We start from the raw sequence: 19080 nt of genomic DNA on the forward strand, positions 1-19080 counted from the left end.
AAGCAAGTCCTTAAACGCTCCGGCTCAGGGTACACAGCAAGCGCCTCAGCAGTGCCCAAAGGCAGGACAGGCGCCGCCTCGAAGGCAGTGGGTGGCGAGGAGCCAGCGGAGGCAGATTTGTTGGAGACAGGCAGGACCGCCCGCCAGCAGCCTCTGCTCACTGCTCCTGTGCCTCGTCCCCTGGTACCTCCGAGGCCTCAGAATCACCCTAACATCAACAACCCAAGAAACAAGTGTTGACAAGGAGGTGGAGAAAAATAAATCCTTGTGTATTGTTGGTAAGAATGTAAATTGGTGCATCCCACTGTTTAAAATAGAATGAAGAGTCCTTAGAAAGTTATAAATAGAAATATCCTATGATCCAATAATCCTACTATGAGTATTTACCTAAAGAAAATGAAAGCATTAATTCAAAAAGATACATGTGCTCCTATGTTTATTGCAGCATTATTTACAATAGCCAAGATATGGAAGCAACCTGAGTCCATTAATAGGAAGTCTACTAATAAGAAAGATGTGGTATATACATGATGCAACATTACACAGCCATAAAAAAGAATGAGATTGTGCCATTTATGACAACATGGATGACCTAGAGGGTACTATGCTAAGTGAAATAAGTCAGTTTGAGAAAGACAGGTACCACATGATTTCACTCATATGTGGAATTTTTTAAAAAAATGAATAAACAAACAAAAGCAAAATCAGAACTGTAAATACAGAGCTCAAACTGTAGTTGCCAGAAGAGAGAATGGTAGAGAGATGGGCAAAATGAGTGATGGAGAGTGGGCGATACAGGCTTCCGGTTATGGAGTGCATAAGACATGGGAATAAAAGGCACAGCATAAGGAATATAGTTCAAAATATTATAATAGTATGGTATTGTGACAGATGGTAGCTATACTTATGGAAAACAGTCTAATGTATAAATTTGTCAAATCACTATTTTGCACACCTGAAACTAATGTAACATTGTGTATCAACCACTCAAATAAAAGAATGTTTTAGGGGCACCTGGGTGGCTTAGTTGATTAAGCATCTGACTTGGGCTCAGATCATGATCTCCTGGTTCATGAGTATGAGCCCTGCTTTGGGCTCTGTGCTGATAGCTCAGAGCCTGGGGCCTGCTTCATGGATTCTCTGTCTCCTTCTCTCTCTGCCCCTCCCCCCCTCAAAAATAAACATTAAAAAATGTTTTAAAAACTAAATTTGAATAAAATTGATTTAAATTATTAAAATTAAAATTTCAGTTCTTCAGTTGTACTGGCTACATTTCAAGTGTTCAATACCCACAAGTGACTAATAGCTACCATGTTAGGCAGCACAGATAACAGAAATTCCCATCACTACAGCAGGTCCTATTGGACAGGGCTGCTCTACACAGCAAATCTCGACAGGGTTTTGTCTAGGCTGGGCTCTGATTCTTAACCTTTTTGTGGATGGTGAATTTGCCCTAGCAGACCTTTTGGGAATAACACCTTGGTACTGGCATTTTGGAGCCATTTGATTTCTGTTCAGACTGTAAGTTTCTATTTCAGGACCTTATGCCAGAAAGTAGCTTGACATCAAACCTACAATCTTCTTCAGAGACAGCCTTCAGTTCATTTATATATTCATAAAAAGTGAATGGCCACTGGCTATTACCTTGCTTGTATAACCTGTTGTTGTGAAAAGCAAGGATGGGGTTGATGGAAATTACTGGTCAAAAATGGCCCAAATTACAGTCTAGAGACTTTATTTATTTGTTTATTTTGTGGTTGTTTTTGGTGCTAAGGATTCACATCAAATAGTGATTAAATCTGAGATATAAATTGCTCAGAGTCAAGAAATGCAAAACAATCCCTTACTTTTGTCTGTGAGAAAGGATGCTTTGTAGAGTTAACTCGGGGTTCTTCCCCCCATTCTCTCCCAGTGCTTCCACCCTGTGGGGAATGAGGGGCCATCAAAACTTGGTGTGACCTGGGACTTTCTCCAGCTAGTTCTGTGTGGTGAAGGGAAAGCCATCTCTGAACATTATAAGGAGATGGGATCTTTTGGGGAACATGTGTACCCTGGGCTTGAGTGAGCACAGATCTTTCAGGCTGAGCAGGCTTGGCTGGTACCTGTGGTTCCTTGTGTGTTTCTCTGGGTGGAGGCTGGATGTTTTGGCCAGGGGCATCCTTTCACCTTTCCAGTTTCCTTCATCTGGTATTCTTTTTCCTCTTCGCTCAGCCAAATTTAGACTGGCTTTTCCTCTCCCTCCAAACTTGCCTTCTGAGAAGAATCTGAATAGTTTATTTATGTTAAAATATAAATGACTTAGTGATTACTTTTCCCAGGAAGAATTTTATGGAAACTGAGACAGTCCCCTTGTTAGTATAAGTCAAAGGAATACAGCTCTAATTGTGGAAATTCAGATATTGACTAAGCATCTTTCTAGTGCTTCTGAGGTAACATCATGTTTACACTTAGGGTATACATATATCCAATTTGCCTGGGACAGTCTTGGTTTTCACCTATTGCTCATGCATATTTAATAACCGTGTTCTCTTTTGCTCTCAAAATATCTGGATGATGAATTAGCCACCTTATTTATGGCCCTTTCTCTGCCTAAAACCTGGAAATAGGTACAAGACAGAATCTTCTCAAACTTACTTCCTGGAGTTAGCTTCCCCTAATAATTTCTATGCCTTTTTCTCCCTTTTCAGATTTCATTCTCAAGTTGGAAAATAAAACAAGACAAATGACAGTACCTGGCATATTATTTTTTCTTCAGCAGGTGGTGAAATAATACAATAAATCTTGGTCCTTGAATAAAATCCTAAAGGTGTGCATCTTTCCCAGGCTACTCCTTATCTATTTAATAGTCCTGATTTCAAATACCTCCCTTTATGTCTTTATGTTTGTCTTGGAGAACATACTTTCTCAAATGCTTTATTGCATTATTTCCTCACATTGGCATTTTGATTGGGTTGATTCCACTTTTTATTTCTAGAGCTACAATGACTTTGGTCACAGATTTTTGTCCAAAGGGCATTCAATTAGAATGTTATGATCCTGCCTTTGGGCTCTACATCTTATCTAAGAGCCTGGAGTATCTGGCATCTGCAAAGTTCATTCCCAGCTAGACTAGCCTAAAGGCAAACTGGAACACCAATCAGTAGCAGTGAGCTACACCTGCTCGCATATAAATGGCATTTTAAGAAGAAGATAGCATGCCTAAAGCCACAAAGTCATAATATTACTCTAGAGAGGGGCTGGAGCTATAAGAAGCACGCCAGGCAAGCACTTACAGTCTTAGCTGTTCTAAATTCTCTTTTGGTTATGATGAAAGTATATGTATATTCATTTGGATTTTTACGTCAAGGAGATATTTTACCAGTTCTCTTAGCTTGTGCAGCTGTTTCCCTTAAATATACTGATTTACATCTTACAACTTACTTTTATAAAAAGCCAGGCCAAAAGGAATTTGTCCTGACATTTTTCTTAGCACCTCAGATCACAGAATTTCTAAACTCAAACATGACCAAAGAATTTTCATAATTATGCCCCTGTAACCCTTTGATTCCAATTGGTTAGAAATTAACCTATTTAATGTCATCCGAAGCAAAGGGTTAAATCCTAGCATCAAGGTTAATTTAAAACAATAGTCAGCCTCCTGTGCAAACATTCTCTTCCACTTAAGGACATGCTCTTTTTTTTTTTTTTTTCCATTCCAAATGCTAGTTTACAATTCAGTGAGCTAGTTTTCTATTTAAAGTGTCTTTGCCCTAAATGTTTTTGCCTTCCTGACATCCATTAAATATCAAGAGTTATTTCTAAAACACAAAAAAGTTTATCTACCTTCACAACCAAAAATATCCAAGAAAATATCTATAAAATTATCGATAACAGTAATAGCAGTGACAATATGAGAACAATATGTTAGTATGAATGAGAAGATATTGACAGGCTGCCTCTTTCCATTAGCCAAAGAACTTAGACAAAGCAATAGTAACTGAGTAAAAATAAAAATGAACATGTGTAATCACTTGAAGGGAAGGAAGAATACATCCTAACTAGACAGAAAGATAATATTCTACTTACTAATTAAAATCGCCTAGATTTATGGTTGTAGTTTGAGAGAGACACAATGTTGTGGACCAGGAAGGTGAATTACTCAGGAAAGCGGGCTTGGATCAGTCTTTAGGCCTGGGCTCTGACTCAGCTTCATATGCTCTGGGACTTACTTTTGTCAGGACATCTATAGAAAGTCATAAGAAAACTAACAAACAAATGAAATCTCCATGTACTCATTTTTAGCTTTTAAAAAATGTGTCTGTATATGTATATTATATAGATAAATATATGTCTGTATTTGTACTTGCCTGCATGTGCTGATTTATTTGTTGGGATCTTAGGTGCAGAGAGTTGAGTTAATGCCATTCTTCAGTTACTGGCATATTATTATTGGTCCATTCAAGACTCCTCTGTCCTCGTTACATATCTATCCATCGATCGATCCATCCATCCATCCTTCTATCCATTCATTCCTTTTGATCATACACTACTCCCATTCTCCTACCCCCATAGGTACTTTAATGTGTTTTATGTGTATCTTTTTACTTGAATGTGTTAGCAACTTGTGTATTAGTTTATGTGCTTGTATTTTTAGTTCACATCAATAATATTGCATTCTATCTTTGTGATTAAGTACTATGTTTTAAAGATCTGTTCTTATTGTTAGGTGGTATATATAATCCATTGCCTCCAACCTATTCACTTTGTCAGTAAGGGCAACCCACGTGATCTCAAACTCCCCAGCAGCATAAGCAATGCGCCAGTGACCACCCTCTTCCATGTTTCCTGAGAGACCAGTCTAACTGATGTAAACTGATACTCATTCTCTTTTTGAAATGTTGTCTAAAAATTTTCTCCCAAGTGGGAGAGCCAGTTTTCCCAAAATCTCCTAAACAGCTTGTTCCTTTTAGAGTGATTTGTGGTACTTTTATTGCATCATAAGTTTCAGTTTATACTGGGGTATGTCTCTGAGCTCTTCTCTCTGTCCAAATACTTATTTCCCAGTGAACCAAATAACTTCCAGTAGTTACTGTTTGCCAGAGAAACAGTAACTTGTGTAGACTCACCAGGGCACCACCCCCTCTTCCTGGTGTCTGATTACCTGGCAGCTCAAATGATACATCAGAAAATTTCCTGCTGAGCATGGAGTCAAGATAGATCATTTTTAAAGGGATGTTTGAATGTGTGCATCTAATCTAGCTGAAAATCTCTGCCTCATAGAAGAACCATTGTCTGCTGAAAAGAATCTTTGTCAGTAAACAATGCTTATTTTTGGTTCTTTACCTCTATGCTCCAAACAGATCTGTTCCCTTTTTTAAAATATCACATCCATTTTTCAGGCTGGCTGGTACAAGTCATCCGAATTGAGCATGTTTAGTACAGTCACATTCTAGGCTTGCCTTCTGACATGACTCCAAGTCACCTCAGCTATACTTAATTGAACAGATGAAAGGTAGTGTAGCTTTGGAAACAGATGGGTTTGCATCCTGGTTATACATTTCTTAGCAGACACTGAATAATGCCTACCTGTCAGATTTTTTTACTCCAACTTCCCCACTTCCACTCTCACCCACTCCCAGGTCTTTCTTGCTGCATTTCTGGAGCTGCCAACATGTTCATTCTCAGGGAGTTAATCGTGTTTGTAGCCATATGCAGATGTGACTCTTGGTGCAGCGTTGGACATCCTGTGACCAGGAGGAAATGGCCTAAGATTAAAAAGTCAGCTAATTTATGATGGCACATCAGAAGGATGGAAGGATACTAGAAAGCTGCTGAATCAATCCTGGAACTACCTACTTCCAAACCTCTCATTAAGAAAATAGTAAATGTGCTTGTGGTTAAACACTTGCCACTCAAATATGGTCTGCAGACCAGCACTAGCATCACTTGGTTGCCTATTAAAAATTAAGAATCCCCCCCCAATACTGACTTAGAATTGTTCGTTTAACAAGATCCCAGATAATTCTTATGCATATTAAAATTTGAGAAGCACTGCTATAAGCCATTTCTCACAAATGTATATTTCTTGCAGCTGAATTCATCCTAAGCGGCACACTGTGACATTGACCACGTTACCTAGAGCATCTAAGCCTCAGTTTCCTTATCCGTAAATTAGGAGTGGTAATAATAGTGCCTACCTTCTCAAAATGCTGCAATGAGTAAATGTACGTAAAATGTACAGTACAATGTCTGACACATAGTTAGCACTCAGTGTTACCTGTCTTTACTGGAGTCTGCAAGCATTCTTAGTGTAGGTAGTAAAGTGTGAGTGAAAATGCAGTGCTTTTCCCTTCCAGGATAGAAACTGGGTGTTTCCAGGACATCTGTGGGGTGAGGCTTTTATTGTCACTGTTGCTGACAGGAGTATAGGACAGACTACTTCTACTAGCTACTTTCCTGAGAATTGACAATTGACAATATGTACCTACAAGCAGAGGTTTGATTTATTTTTTAACTTCCCTAAGCTCAATAATAGAAATGACTAGGTCTATTTGGCTGGACAGTAAAGATACAGGCTGGTTAAGGAAAGCAAAGCATATTAGGAAGGAGTGAATGACAGAAGAGAAATTAAAGAAGGAAGACCCTTTAAAAGCTTGTGTACGTGGTGACTGCAATAGGACAACTGGTGGGGACGTTTGTAAGCTTGCATAATGAGTCATCAAATGGTAAGCTGAGGTCCTGGTAGGCTTGATTTAGACAATAAAATAATGTGTGCATGCCAAGCATGCACCAAAATGCTGCATATTTATATCTTATAGAAATAAAGGCACTAAAAGAAACCATTATTGTATTTGTGACACTCTACAGTTTAAACACATTTTATCACAAAAAGCAGTATTAAATGTCAATAGAAAAGCAAAACACCTTGATGACCTCTGAACTGCGCTATCTCAGAACTCCTCTGTGAGTCCCTACTGCTTACTTTAGGCTGAAGGAAAAGGTCAAGAGGACACCTGGCTCCAGACCCACCCACGTCAAGTGGTGAAAGGTAGGCATGGACCCAAATGAAAGTAAAGGCTCTGGCACTCGAAAGCTCAAAGGGGCCTAGTGGAACGCAGGCAAAATGGACATAGTTGAACTAGATTCTTGGTCTCCCAACAAGGGCACCAGGATACAATGAAGTTTCCCAGCATGACTGGGGAAGGCAGAGTGTAAAAAAGGTAGACTAGACATAAGATCCCAAACAGGTAGAAAGCTGGCTTTTCCTGCTTACCATGGTTACCAGCAAAAGCAAAGGAAGGTCCATTCCTGGAATATAAAACTAAAAACTCGGAAAACAATTTGACAATAAAATATTATGGAAAAAAAAAAAACCTAAAAACTCTAAAAGCAGGACTAAGCTTTACAAAGAGCACTGGAACTCAGGCCCAGGCAGCAGCACCCATCTCACTAGAATGGGCACCTCGTGTGCATAAGGAACTGCAACTCATTAGGTCTCTCATGGACAGCACTGGCCATGTCCCGGGTTAGGTCTGTGTCATGGAGGAAACCATGGAAACCAGAGGAGCCCAGTGGTCAGCACTAGCAAGCGCACCTGCTGCTTTAGGCCCTCACCGCTTGGGTAGACCAAGCTGCCTAAGGGCTTTTTATCCCAGTCCTTGGATGGGTTAATATAAGGCTTTGAGTGTGATTAAGAATCCAAATTCAATGGCTAAACACAAGAATTTCTTATTCATGTCACAGTCCAACATTAATTGTTTGGAATCAGGTGGGTGGAAGTTTACACATCATTCAGGCAACTCAAGTGCCAAGGATTTCCTATCTTGTGGCTCTAGCATCTTCTCAGGCCTTGAAATCCTCCACTGATTCCTCTGAATCCAACTGAAAGGACTGAAAGAGTGAGGAAGAATCTAGGTACAGTATTTTGTGGGCTAGGCTTAGAGGTAGGTACATCATTTCTGCCTACTTTCCATTGGCGAGAACTAGTCGTGGAGCTCATCCTAGCTGCAAGGGGACTGACAAATATTTTCCAGAAGTACACTGCAAAAGTAAACACGAACAGTAATGAATAGGTAGCCAGTCTGCCACAAGAGAAGGAGGCAGGCTGCAGCAGGAATAAGTTTTATAGGAAGTAGGTTAAAATGGTTTCTCTTTTAAAAAGTTAACTTACTTATGGGAAGTGGCAGGAAATAATAATTTGTTCATTAGTTGATTGGTTTATTGCTCTATTCATCTGATCGTTAAAGAGTATATTGAGGATTGACTGTACTGGGCACATCAAGATGAATTTATTTAGCACATGTTAGTGAATCACTACTATTGCCAAACAGGGTTTGGTGGTAGGTCTAGAATTGCAGACAAAATTAGTCAATGCCACTGATTCTAGTGACCCATGGATTAGTGGGAGATATAGACATGAATGCTTAAAAAAAAAACCATAATGGCAGATGGTAAGTATTATAATAGAGAGGTACTATGGAACCAAGAGGGGAATGCATCTGAATGTAGCTGGGATGGTAGTGGCCTGGGAGTAAGAATACAGCTAGTATTTGTTGAGTTTTATCCTAGGTGCTAAACCCAGTAAAGTTATTATTTTCATTTTAGAGATGAGGAAACCCAAGCAGTGAAAAGTTAAATAACTTTCCCAAAGTTGTTTAGCTTATAAGAGATGGAGCCCACACTTGAATCTGAGCCTAGCAAATTTCAAAACCCATACTCTTTCCTCTATATGCCATCCTGTGTTGACAGGAGAAGGTATCAAGGCTGGTTCTTAGAGTATAGGTGGGAGTTGGATTGATGATAAGGTGCAAAGGCCTTTTAGGTGTTGTGAACCGGTGTTGTGAACCGGTGTTGTGAACCAGTGTTGTGAACCAGTGTTGTGAACCAGTGTGTACTACGTGAGTAGTAAAAGAACATGTTGCATTGAGGAAACTTGTGAATTAGGTCAGACAAAATTAAGTTGTAACAAATAACCCCCAAATCTCAATGGCTCAATAAAACAAAAATTGACGTCTCACTTACACACTGTTCCAGCAGGTTGACAGTGGGTTTTGCTCTGCATAGTGATTTAGGGACCTAAGTCAGAATGGGAAAAAGAAGAAAGTGTAGAGAATCAGGCATCAACTTTTTTCTGCCTCAGCCTAGAAGTGACACACATCAGTTTCCCACACAGCACACTGACCAGAGCTAGTCACATGGCTCCAACCAACTGCTATCGGCTAGGCAGACTGTGGGAGAAAATGAAGTAGTGTGTGGGTATTACTGTCAGCTACATCTTGCATCTACTTATTAAAAGCATTTTACCTTATTTTAAATGAAGGTAGAATGCATCACAGTGAAAAAATGATTCCTGATCTAAACCTTGGTAATGGGTCTGACTTTAACTTGTCTCAAGTAAATTCTCACTAGAGGATTTCTGGAAAGTATAGCTTGGTTCTAGGTCAAACCAAGATTTGAATCTCTCTGAGCTTGTAGAGAGGACCAAACTTTCAGACCAAACTTTAGGTAGATCTGGAGCTGAACCACTATGTTCCATGGAACATAGATTAACTTGGACTGAGCCAACACTTGGACCAGATAAAAATGTATTAAATGAAAAATTCATTATATTTTATATAATTATGCTGAGACCTTTTCTCATATGTGTGAGAAACAAGCTTTAAAATGAAAATAGAAATTATTTTTTATTTTATGTGTTTACAAATCTCTCAATGGGCTGTTTCCAATGGTAAACAATTGGAAAAAATGCAAATAATTCCCTAACCATAAGTCCTTAAAAATATGGTGAGGTAATATATTTTGAAAGTCTACATTCCAAAATTTTGCACATAACTTTTAGTGTTTAAAGGGTGAAAGTTAGGCAAAAAGTTGAAGAGATTAACAAGTAGATTATTTGTATTAAAATCCTTTACTAGTCTTGTGATTAATCCCTCAGGAGTTTTTAAAGTGGTGTGCTTTCTTTATTCTAAGTTTCTATCAAAGTTTGTAGTCTTAATCTCATTTTAAAAACAACAAAGCAAGGAAACGATTCTTAGATACTCACCATTGATCAGTGCTATAATACTCTTGTTTTGTAGACAAGGAAGCAGATCTCTGAGAAGTTAAATAACCTAGCCAAGGCATCAGGCTGGAGTTTAAACCCAGGCTGACTGATCAGAGTTCATAGCTTTTTTCAGGATTACTTGTTCAGTAGACAAGGTGAGAGCAAGCAGCAGGATAACTGACAAGAGGATGAATGAAAGTTATTCTTTACCTTATTTAAATCTGGGCCATCAAGCAAAATTTTCAAAGAAACATTCTTTATTTTCCTGATCCACTCATGCAAGAAATGTTCTTGCTACATACCCCTGGGGAATTCTTTCATTTGTTTATTTAATTAATTAATTAATTTTTTAAATTCCCTTAACCACTGCAGGAGTGGGTGGACTGGACACATTAACAAGTCATTACATGAAATCAGCTGTGACAGGCCTTTCTGTGTCCTGTCATCAGCTTCCCAAGTGTCAGATAGGTGGCTCAATCTGTACTGCAAGTTTCTGTTGCCACCAACCAGAGAAAAAATAGTGTACTGGGAATACGCTGTGCCAACCATTTCAAGACAAAATGATCTTAATTTCTTTTTAATAACATAATTATCCCAATTAGACTGTTTATAACGGGAAGTTCAGTCAGTAGTGGTGAACAGAATCTTTTTTTAAAGACTTCATTTTTTAGAGCAGTTTTAGGTTCACAGCAAATCTGAGCGGAAAGTACAGAGCGTTCCCATATACTCCATGCCCCAATGCATGCATAGCCTCCCCCATTATGAACATTCCCAACCAGAATGGTACATTTGTTACGACTGGTGAACCTACATTGACAAATCATTATCACTCAACGAATAGACTTTTTTAACTTGGAAGACTGGTTATCTAATTCCGGATGACCCAGCCACATAATTGATGTATTCATTGTGAACATTCAGACTGAGTTTTATCAAATGTAGCCTTTAGTTAGAAGTACGTATTTCTAGAACGATAATCAGAGAGATTCTGAAGATTTTAATAGGGTTTTCCCCCCAATGGGAATAGCTTTATACTTTTTGTGTGTTCCTCCCCCAACCTCTGGTTATTTCTCATTGAAAGTTTAATAATCCACAGGGGCAGGAAAGGATAAATTGGCAGTTTGCCCAAAAGATAAGGTCTATGTGCGGACTGACTCTAGCCCTGACTAGCCCTGAGCCATTCTCATTGTCAATCACGTAGAATTGGAAGGAGAAGTCTGCTTGTGAAACATTGAGAAAACTGCTTTTCCTTGAAGGCTTCTAAGGTTGAGGTGGGCAGGGCAGTGTTCAGGTTACTGTCACCTCTATCTCCCTTCACTCATCTATTGAGACATTTCTCTGTGGGCCATGCACATCTCTTCATATCTTGCAAGTGAGGCACTGGTTGAATTTTGTTCCTGACTACCTTGTCAAGGATGTTAAATGGTGATAGTGTGTCCCTCTGGAGCAAAGGGCAGGTGTCCTGATTGCCCACTATAAAAGATGCAAAGGAGGTAGCAGCTGCCTCCAACACAGCATCATGACTGCTTTCAGATTGCTCAAGAAGCCTAACATTGTCAAAAAGAAGACCAAAAAGTTCTTCTGGCACCATCAGACTAATATGTCAAAATTAAGCATAATTGGCAGAAACCCAGAGACGTCGACAACAGGGTACAGAAAAGATTCAAGTGCCACATCTGGATGCCCAGATGCTGGATGGTTATGGCAGCAAAAGTAAATGAAGCAAATACTGCCTAGTGGTTTCTAGAAGTTTCTGGTCCACAACATCAGAAAGTTAGAAGTGCTTCTGGTATGCAAAAAATCTTACTGTGCTGAGATTGCTTACAACATTTCCTCTAAGAACCACAAAGCCATCCTGGAAAGAGCAGCCGAGCTGGACATGAGTCACTAATCCCAATGCCAGGCTGCACAGCGAAGAAAATGAATATACAGCTCATGTGCAAGTTTTATTAATTTTTTTAATGTTTATTTATTTTTGAGAGAGAGAGAGAGCGTGAGCAGGGGAGGGGCAGAGAGAGAAAGAGACAGAATCTGAAGCAGGCTCCAGGCTCTGAGCTGTTAGCACAGAGCCTAACACGGGGCTCAAACTCACAAACTGTGAGATCATGACTTGAGTCAAAGTTGGATGGCTAACCAACTCAGCCACCCAGTTGCCCCTAAGTTTTATTTGTTTTAAGTAAAACCATAAAAGCTCTGTACAGGGAAACAAAGATTCGGTTTCTCGAAGCTCAGAGTTCTTCATGTACAGGTGTTAACTGGCCCTATTCACATCGCCTTGTAGAAACTAAGTTTGAGGGAACTGACTTTTTAAAATGCAAATACTGTAGCTACTACTATTGTGAGTAATAAACTATTTTTGTCTCTGACCCAGGAGTATTGTATCTTCTACCATCTATGAGACGGTGACAGACTAACTTGTTAACTTGCAAATAAGGTAAAATTTAGACCCTCTGAAAAACTTAGACCCTGTGATATTCTCAATAGAACCTCTCTCTAGGAGGGATTTCACTGAACAATACTACATGCCAGGGTGCTAAATGCTGGGGATGCCAAACCAAAGGCACAGTTCTTACCCTCAAGCAGCCTCCAGGGTTCAGATTAGGGGCTTACTGAGTTCGGTACTAGTAGAGTTTCAGCATGGCTAAATCACTAAGCTGGTGAACATGCACGAAGGAAGATCAAACTCAGATTAATAAAATTGTAGCCATATTGTGATTACAACCCCCAAACAGGATAGAGACCGAATAGTTTTTTTTTTATGGTGAAAAAAATGTATATTTAGATTTAGCCAGCTGGACTCGTTTAGATGATCCCAAGTTTGTTGACAATATACAAAGTATCCTAGTCAGGAGCCAGTCAAACGTATGCTTTCTTTTCGCCATCAGGCCTGATCAGACTGTTGACCTTGGCCTCGTCCATGTCATGGAGCGTCTTCACAGCCTCTTTGATCTGGTGCTTGTTGGCTTTGACATCCACTATGAACACAAGAGTGTTGTCTGCTATTTACTTCATGGCTGACTCGGTCGTCCGTGGGAACTTGATGATGGCATAGTGGTCAAGCTTGTTTCTCCTGGGGGCACTCTTTCAAGGATATTTGGGCTGCCTTCAGAGACGCAGTGTCTTGGGCCATCGGAATGCAAGTGACATGTGGATCTTTTTTTTTTTTAATGACTATGGATGCTTTTCAGTACTGCTTTCTTGGCTTTCAAAGCTTTTGTTTTGGCTTTGGCTTTGAGAGGGGCAGGGGCTTCCTTCTTTGCCTTTGGCACCATCTTCGTGAAAGGGTGAGACCATATAGTTTTTAGTTCTCTGAGAATAGGTAAATTTTCTACGAATGACAGGACCTGAGAAACACAGAGGTACATGGAGACTTTAAAAAGGCTTTAGGGGCACCTGGGTGGCTCAGTTGGTTAAGTGACTGACTTCAGCTCAGGTCATGATCTTACAGTTCCTGAGCTAGAGCTCCACATTCGGCCCTACATTGACAGCTTAGAGCCTGAGACTGCTTGGAATTTTGTGTCTCCTTCTCTCTCTCTGCTTCCCCCACCCGTCTCTGTCCTCTCAATTTTCCAAAAATAAATAAACATTTAGAAAAAAAGGCTTTAAAACAATACTCTTCAGTTCTCAGGCTGTTAGATGGCTTTTAGACAAATTTGACCTTTCTGTAACTTTTGAATCCTGAAGGGTGACTGTAGGAGTATCACTTTTTGGCCAGAGATCAATGAGTGTGCCTGCTGCTGGTGGTGATGTTGGTAAGTCAGCTTTCTAACCCTGGGATTGAATCTAGGGTAGGAGACAAGGCAGGTACAGTGTTAAACGTGGGTATAGCCAATGAACAAAACTATACTATGAAGGTAGGAAAGTTACATGTAGATGGGAAAAAACCTAGAACCTTAAGGCTGTGGTCTATGAAACAGAATTGGTTTCGCATTCAGGGCCCAAGAAACTCTTAATTTTTAATAGATAGGGTCTCTTTCAGAAAACTGGACAAGGACTTATGAAAATCAGGAAGTGAGGAAACTTAGCACACAAGGTATATAGTAGTCTAGGTCCAGCAGACAGTGCTAATGGTGCTAAAACAATTTAGTAAGTCAACAGGGTATTCTAGGCTTATCTGACAAATTATATACAGATAGGTGCTACATGGTGTTTGGCAAAAACTGAGTACATGGCAGTGACACTTACTATGTAACAGCATAAAACAAGGTACTTTATACATGTAACAGGCATGAGTTTGGTCCTTGTACAGGGAGCAAGAATCTACTCATTCAACATATGTATTGGCACTGTTTTAGGTGTTAGGGGTAAAGCAGTGAATGAGACAGACAACATCCTTGTCCTATTTTATTCTAAATGAAATTACATCTAGCTCTGAGCTACTCTGGTCAAGGGAGATGAGAAATCCAGGATTTGCCATGTTTTTTTGGGGGGGTGTATCTTGTACTTCTCCAGGCCCTACACACTCCAAAATATTGTAAGACAGGCCCCCTGGTCTTCAGACTGCATTAGCTACCACTGCTGGGCAACTGTCATCCAAAGCCTATGATCCCAGGCCACCCCTACAGGGCTGAGAACAAGAGTACAAATGGAGGTTCATATACCACATATTAAATATTTTCAGGTTATAAATCAAGCTGGAAAACTGTTAAATAGATTCTATCATCCTATCTTGATAAATATAATTTTATAACGAGCTGGAAAGCCTGTTTTGAAATTAAGAAATTGAAGACTTCTTGAAGTTTTGAATGTGGCAATGTAGGAAAGGTGGCTCCTTGCCCTAGCTGTGGCCTGCCCTCTTTCTCTTCACACCCCAGCACCTTCCTGCACAGTAAGGGAACTTGCACACAGGCGTGTGTGTATTGTCCAGCCTGCACATGCAACCTCTGTTTGCCAATCCCCATCTCTGCCAGAAGGTCACATTTTAACTGTCTCTCAAGTGAGGATGTACACACAGATACATGGCTGCCTTCAGGAAGAAGGACCCTGCAAAGATACTGGTGCAGAACTTGGAAGCAGTGCAGAGTAATTTGGGCTGGGAGTTCTGTGGTCTCAGGTATGTAAAGCATGATCTAAAAGAGTGAGGTGTGGGCTCTGGGTGTGCATGTCCTCTTGCCCCATTAGGAGGGATGCAGCCCATGGAAGGCCAAAACAGGGACCTCTAAGATGTTGGAGGCAGGTGGGAGCTTGTCTCACCCCGGTGTACAGATGATACTGCCCTGGTGGGTGGGTGATTCCACTACTTTTAAGCAAGGCTTGGATCAGGGATCTAAACTTGGGACACCTGAAGTCTAGGACACCCATCTTGCTCCCTGAGATACAGCACACTGCTAAGTAAGCTGTCTTTTTTATTTTTAACTTTTTAATGTTTATTTATTCTTGAGAGAAAGAGACAGAGCATGAATAGGGAGGGGGCAGAGAGAGAGGGAGACACAGCATCTGAAGCAGGCTCCAGGTTCCAAGCTGCCAGGACAGAGCCTGACACAGGGCTCGAACCCAAGAACTGTGAGATCATGACCTGAGCAGAAGTCATGCACTCAACTGAGCCACCCAGGTGCCCCTCAGCTGTCATTATAAGAGGCCATGGCTCCAAATATTGTGTGGAAGTAAGACACATGTCCCAGAATCTCTTGAAACCCATAGACCTATCCCCCTAAACATAGGAAGATGTTCCCCAAATAGCTTTCTCTTTAATGTTTGCTCTCTCCTTCTTCTCCCAACCCTTGGTGTCTCCTGCCACCTGGAACAATATAGCTGTAACATTTCCAAGACTGGGTTGTGTTCTGAGCATCAGGCAACTTTTAATTTTGGTCCTGCAACATTAAAGTCATTAGCCACACCCTGAGGCAGACTTGGCTACTTTCCTTGGATGTGGGAGGCAAAAATACCTATTGCTACCAGAACAAGATACAGATTAACACCTCAAACCATTGCCCTATCAAATACAGGTGATATTTATGGACATACAGTGGGTTTGGTTCCAGATGACTATGATAAAGCAAATACTGCAATAAAGCAAGTCAAATGAATTCTTTTGGTTTCCCAATGCATATAAAGTTATGTTTATACTGTACGGTAGTCACTTAAGTCTGCAATAGCATAATGTCTAAAAACCAATGTACATCCCTTAGTTAAAGAATATTTTATTGCAGGGTACTTGGATGGCTCAGTCAGCTGAGCGTCTGACTCTTGATTTTGGCTCAAGTCATGATCTCATGGTTCGAGGGAGCCAGCCCTGTGTCAGGCTCCATGCTGACTGAGCCTGCTTGGGATTCTCTCTCTCCCTCTCTCTCTGCCCTCCCCCTGCTCATAAGCACCCTCTCTAAAAATAAATAAATAAATCAAATTTTTTAAAAAGAATACTTTATTGCTAAAAAATGCTAACCCTCATCTGAGTTTTCGGGAAGTTGCTGTATCTATTGACTTTTCCTTTCATGCATTTCTCTACAGCATGTGTTACTGTATAATAGCATTTCACTGACAGTGAAGCATCTTTCAAAATTGGAATCAATCCTTTCAAACTCTGCTGCTGCTTTATCAACTAAATTTATGTCATATTCTAAATCATGTTGTCATTTTAACTGTTGTGCCCAAGTTTTTAAAATCGCCCCAAATCACCCCAAAACAAGCACCAGAGACTGCTAGGGAGACCAAGTCACACCTGCAAAAGCAAAGGGCCTTTATTACAAGCTTAAGCTCGGGCTCACAGTCTCCAGCTGACCCGCTGGCCATGTGGAGAGAGCCCCGAACAAAGGCAGGGCAGGGCCTTTTATGCCTTTGGGAGGGGGAGTTACAGGAAATGATGACTGGTGTACAGTGATCTAATCCCTGCCCCCCCCCATCAATACTGGCAGTTGTGGGAGCCAGTCACAATAGTTGGAGTGTTGACCAATCAGAGTGGGCCCAGGACGCCCCTCGTTGGGCGTGACTAGGCCCGCCTCTAGAAAGGTCAAAGGTATTGGCCGGCCTCCCCCGACTGCAATTACTGCCTCCACTAAAGTATTGAACTACTCAAAGTCATCCATGAGAGCTGAAGTTAATCTCTTCCAAACTCCTATTAAGATCAATATTTTGACCTCTTATCATGAATCACAAATGTTCATATTGGCATCTAGAATGGTGAATCCTTTCCAGAAGGTTTTCAATTTATTTTGCCCAGATCCATCATAGGAATCCCTACCTATGGCAGCTATCGACTTATGAAATGTAGTTCTTAAATAATAAGATTTGAAAGTTGAAATCATTCTGTGGTCCATGGGCTGCAGAATGGATGTTGTGTTCGCAGGCATGAAAACAACACTAATTGCACATCTCAATCAGAACTTGGGTGACCGTTGATGAATTGTCAATGAGCAGTAATATTTTGGAAAGAATCTTTTTTCTTTCTGAGTAATAGTCTCAACAGTGGGCTTAAAATATTCTGTAAGCCGTGTTGCAGACAGATGTGCTATCATCCAGGCTTTGTTGTCTCATTGATAGAACACAGGCAGAGTAGATTTAGCATAATTCTTAAGGGCCCTAGGGATTTTGGAATGGTCAATAAGCACTGGCTTCAGCTTAAAGTCATCAGTTGATTTAGCTCCTAACAAGAGAGTCAGCCTATTCTTTGAAACTCTGAAGTCACCCATTGACTTCCTTTCAGCTAATGAAAGTCATACATGGCATCGTCTTCCAGTAGAAGACTGTTTTGTCTACATTGAAAATGTTTAGTGTAGCCACCTTCATTAATTTTCTTAGCTAGATCTTCTAGATAACTTGCTGCAACTTCTACATCAGCATTTGTTGCTTCACCTTGCAATTTTATGTTATGAAAATATAACATAAACGTTTTCTTTAAACTTTGTGACCCAACCTCTGCTAGCTCCAAACTTTCCTCTCACCTCTTTCATCCTTCATAGAACTGAAGAGTTAGGGCCTTGTTCTGGATTAGGCTTTGGCTTATGGGAATATTATGGCTGGCTTTAATGGAGTTTTAGACTGATTAGTGGAGTTTGGAGCTTATGGCCAAGAAAGAACTGTTGAAGACATCTTTGCTGCAAAAGGCGATTTTATTAAAACAAGGAGACAGGACCCATTGGCAGAAAGAGATGTTTTTTAAGTGTGAGAGGTGCTGTGGAGGGGAGGGTGATATTAGGGCTCCAGGAAACTGAGTCTGTACGTGTCTGGAGATTAGGCTAGCAGATCACCTTTTTCTTACTTGCTAAGACATATGTAAACTGATGAAGACTCATGTCTTGCATGGTTGTGATCTCTGTGAACTACCTATTTGTTTTCTTTCATTTTCTTTGCTCTTGGGCAGCTGGAAGTGTCTGAGGAATATCACACATATCCACGTTGTTTGGGTGTTATTATGTGGTTATCTTGTCCTTTGTCCTCACCTTGTCTTTTTCTTTTTTTAATATAACACAATTTATTTTTTTAACATATGCAATTATTTTCCATCATTTACAATACAGTAGTTACAATGACACTCCAAACAGAAAAGCAAAGTAAAAACTCAAAACCCCAACTTCTATTTCATGTAATTAGACTTATACAGAAATTAGAAGGTTAAGTAACAACTAGTTAATCACCTAATTTCACAGCTATCTGAAGTGGCAATCATTATATAGCAGCTTTTCTATGATACATTCAAGATAAATGATACAATTTGTTACTTGCCCATAAGCTACAACACAGCCTGCTTAATACCGTTCCTTAAATTCCACCTCTATACTACAATATACTTGAGGCTCATGCAAAAAGTAGCTACCTTTTATGTAGGAAATGGATGATTAAGTCTTTGGTGTTGTAAAAGCAACTTCATTTAAACATAACCACCCCCACCACCAAAAAAGAAGAGGAAAAAAAAAAAGTAAAGAAATAATAAAGGAAAAACCCAAGACACACTTCCTATGGGAAAAAAAACCAGCATGTAATTTCTGTCCTTGACGGAAGGTATTAAATAAGCAAACACCCCCAACAAGCAAAACAAGTACTACAATGAAAAATATTAAAAAAAGAAAACCCTCTCACATGCATAAATGAAAGATTGCACACAAAGAACTCACATCTTTTCAACC

At 40.1% G+C, this 19080-nt stretch overlaps 1 protein-coding gene, 1 long non-coding RNA gene and 1 pseudogene across 3 annotated transcripts in view; 1 reads left to right on the forward strand and 2 right to left on the reverse strand.

The window, feature by feature from the left end:
• Positions 1-2725, forward strand: part of LOC115301821 — an 11607-nt gene extending 8882 nt beyond the window's left edge. For both annotated transcript variants that reach the window (XR_003913307.1, XR_003913306.1), the window contains exon 3: positions 2688-2725. This is a non-coding gene — a long non-coding RNA (uncharacterized LOC115301821). The remainder of the gene's footprint in view (positions 1-2687) is intronic.
• SPPL2A (signal peptide peptidase like 2A) overlaps positions 1-19080 on the reverse strand; it is a 174402-nt gene that overhangs the window by 66483 nt on the left and 88839 nt on the right. The window lies entirely within an intron of this gene.
• LOC115301820 lies at positions 12824-13404 on the reverse strand (annotated as a pseudogene).

Source organism: Suricata suricatta, chromosome 9, assembly GCF_006229205.1.
Source record: "Suricata suricatta isolate VVHF042 chromosome 9, meerkat_22Aug2017_6uvM2_HiC, whole genome shotgun sequence".
Classification (NCBI taxonomy): Eukaryota; Metazoa; Chordata; class Mammalia; order Carnivora; family Herpestidae; genus Suricata; species Suricata suricatta.